This window comes from Tupaia chinensis, unplaced genomic scaffold (genome assembly GCF_000334495.1).
Source record: "Tupaia chinensis unplaced genomic scaffold, TupChi_1.0 Scaffold000074_1, whole genome shotgun sequence".
Lineage (NCBI taxonomy): Eukaryota > Metazoa > Chordata > Mammalia > Scandentia > Tupaiidae > Tupaia > Tupaia belangeri.
Window position 1 is genome coordinate 458,264 of NW_006159534.1, and position 3,096 is coordinate 461,359.

Here is a 3,096-nt window from a genome sequence, read left to right on the forward strand (position 1 = left end):
ATGTTTTTTTTTTTTTTTTTTTTTTTTTTTTTTGCCAGAGGGCACATGCACTTGGCCTGAAAAAGAGACAAAGAGAGGGAGAAAACACCTCCCAATAGGCTGTGGTCATGTTGTAATCCTTTCTCCTTCATTTCTTTATCCTTTTGGGATTTGGGGCACGCATGTATGCACCTGGCCTGTTTTTTGAGCTACAGGAGTCGGGATTCAGGCTGCAGTTGGCCTTTTAGGAGTCAGATCCCTATGCACAACAGTTAACCACTGTGCTACAGGGCCAGTCCTCTTAACAGTCATCTTAACTTTTTATTGAAAAGAATGTGACTGTCGAAACAGTTGGATTTGCATTAAATATCCAGTAAGCACTTCAGTGTTTTTGGAATCAGTCAAATAATTTACTAAGTTAAATTTTAATTTTTTTCAGCATAGATAATGGTTATAATCCTCTGATAAAATTACTTATGAATCTGGTCAAGTTACTTAATATCTTTCACATTCTGCTTTCTTATTTGTAAAATGGTCATAATTGTGCCTTTTTATTGGATCGTGCTTGGATGAAGGAGTCTGCCATTCTTTTTTCTCTCTCAGGATTTTGAAGGTAAGTGAAATCATAGTCCGTCTTCACTTGCCTCTGAGATCTTGCTAGATGTCCAGAGTTGCTGGAGTAAATTATTTGTTAGACATTCTCCAGTCCTTCTTTAAATTCGCAGGGATTGACTAGAATTTTTTTGGCCTTCTGGAATTAGTTTACATGACAAATCTATTTTCTGTTGTTTGTTCTTAAGCTACACTACATATGTGCCCAAATCTTTATAGATAATTCAGAGGTTTGTAGATGAGTGATTAGTAGGTATTTTAGGTCTGATTAACATAGCTTCTGTTCTATAAATTGCCATTAGGGTTAACGTCTGCTTTTCTCTTACAGTTTTGATTTGCATATATATTTTTGTAGGTCTACGTGGTTTAGATCATATCTTTTAAAGCTTGGGTACAAGAGTAAGTCTTCTAAAAGAGAAATATTTTAAGTGTATCTTATGGCTAAGAAACTGCCATTCGCTTTCTTCTGGTCAACAGCATATTTTAGTGTTTTGTGTGAGCATGGTACTTGGGAATGTTATCATACAAATATTACTGTTCCCATATTGAGAGACAAAATCTAGTATGTGAAACCTCCGTAGATAACGTAAGATAGTATATTATGTGTCAGATTGAAGAACATCAACAGTTCACAGGAGGAGGAGGGTTGGTGAGTACAGGAGTGGTCCTTAAGGAATTTTTTTTTTAGGTGGAAAGAACATACTTAGTATCAGGAAATAGCACAGTTGAAGATATGACAACAAGAATTATATTTTTTTTTTGTCATGCTTTGGATTGAAGGGTTTATTTGGGATAAGGTGAAAGTTACAAGTGCATAAGATAGGACCGTAGACTATTCAGCCATTAGAAATAAAGCAGAGAAGATGAGAATTGAAATGATAGTACATAGTGTTAGTAATGACTTTAGTTTCTCATTTGATTTCCTTTCTACTCAAGGCTTAGATGAGAAGTTTGTGAATAAAGACTGGAGAAAAACTAATCCAGACTGTTTGAAGCCACTCTTCTAGGAAAAAAGAGAAAGACTTCTAGTTAATTCATGTATAAGGCGATCTTCCCAACAAAAAGACTTGAAATAACATCCATAGGGGGTATTTTTAAGTTTTTATGCTTCATTTCTTTCCTTTCTGTTCCTGTTACTTATTTCAGCTAATTATGTAGCCTTCCTCCTGCCATTAAGAGACACAGAAAGTAGAGGGTAGAACCCATCTGCCAAAAGGGATGAACTTAAGGGAATTAGCAGTGCTGCCAAAGGCTTCTGTGCTATCCTTGTTTATCTAAGCAGTGCAGATACCTGCATATTGGCTGTAGTTATGAAGTCAACAAATCTAGCCCTCTCATCTGCTTCAGTCCAATGTGGCACAACAGATACAGCTATAAGGAATGGATCGGGTTATTGATACTGCTGTCTCTGAGAAGCATTAGAAAAGACAGATGACAGTGGATTTTTCCTCTTCTCACTCATAGTACTCTTGAAACAGTGTGGCAATACCTTGGCCTGTGACCCTACTTGTGCGAAGCTGTGAATTAGATGATCTCTGAGTAACAACCAAAATTTGTATTTATAATGCTTAATTACTATAACTAAATAGATTATAAATACTGGCAAGACTTTCGAGCCCCAGATTAGTAGTGATTTGTCTGACTCAGTGTCCTAGACATGTCGTTTATACTTCTGGTCTGCCTACAGTTCCTTTGAAGGAAATCTCCTTTTTCCACAGTGTGTTGTGGAAAAACAGACCTCAGAAGCTATGTATATACCATATAAAACTATATTGCAATGGATCGGTCCATCGGTGGGCATTTGGCCTAAGGGCTGCTAATGTAAGCCACCTGCCAAGTCAGGATTGCCTGGGAGAAAATTATAACCAGTTAAAGAAAACATGAAATTAATTTGCCATTGAGTCATGGGAGCTGAAGCTGGAAAGATGTATTGGTGTAGAGTCCTGTGAACAAAGTCCAAGGGAATGGAAAGAAGGTGTAAGCGGAAGCTAAGTGGTGCAGAAATGATAAATGAGGAAGCCAGTTGGTAACTCCGATAGAATAGGGTGTATGTGCTTGGAGAAGCACCAGATTCTAAGAGAGAAGCCAGGTGGTCTGAGGGAGAAGACAGACAGATGGACATAGAGAGACAGATGACATTGAAGATTCTGGTTTCTGGCTCTATAGGTACTGTCCTTCCTTTATTCTGTGGCTCTTCCCCTTCTTGAGACCACATTCAATCTCTGCCCCTTCCCAAGGAAAGATTGCAGGCTTTGGTGTTAGAATTCTGGCTGTATCTTTCAACAGTTGAACAATGGTGGGCAAGTCATTTAAACCATTTTTTCTTATTTCTCACCTTAAAGTGAACATAATAACAGTAGCTTTTTTCAAAAGGTATTGTGAGATCGAGATGGACACAGAGTTTTTAAAACGATGCCAAGCACATACCACATTCAGTAAATAGCATCATATATATATATATATATATATATATATTTTTTTTTTTTTTTTTTTTCTCAAAAAGCC

At 37.1% G+C, this 3,096-nt stretch overlaps 1 protein-coding gene across 1 annotated transcript in view; it reads left to right on the plus strand.

Moving 5' to 3' along the window:
* RALGPS2 (Ral GEF with PH domain and SH3 binding motif 2) overlaps nucleotides 1–3,096 on the plus strand; it is a gene marked incomplete at its 3' end in the record, with an annotated part of 209,674 nt that overhangs the window by 29,763 nt on the left and 176,815 nt on the right. The window lies entirely within an intron of this gene.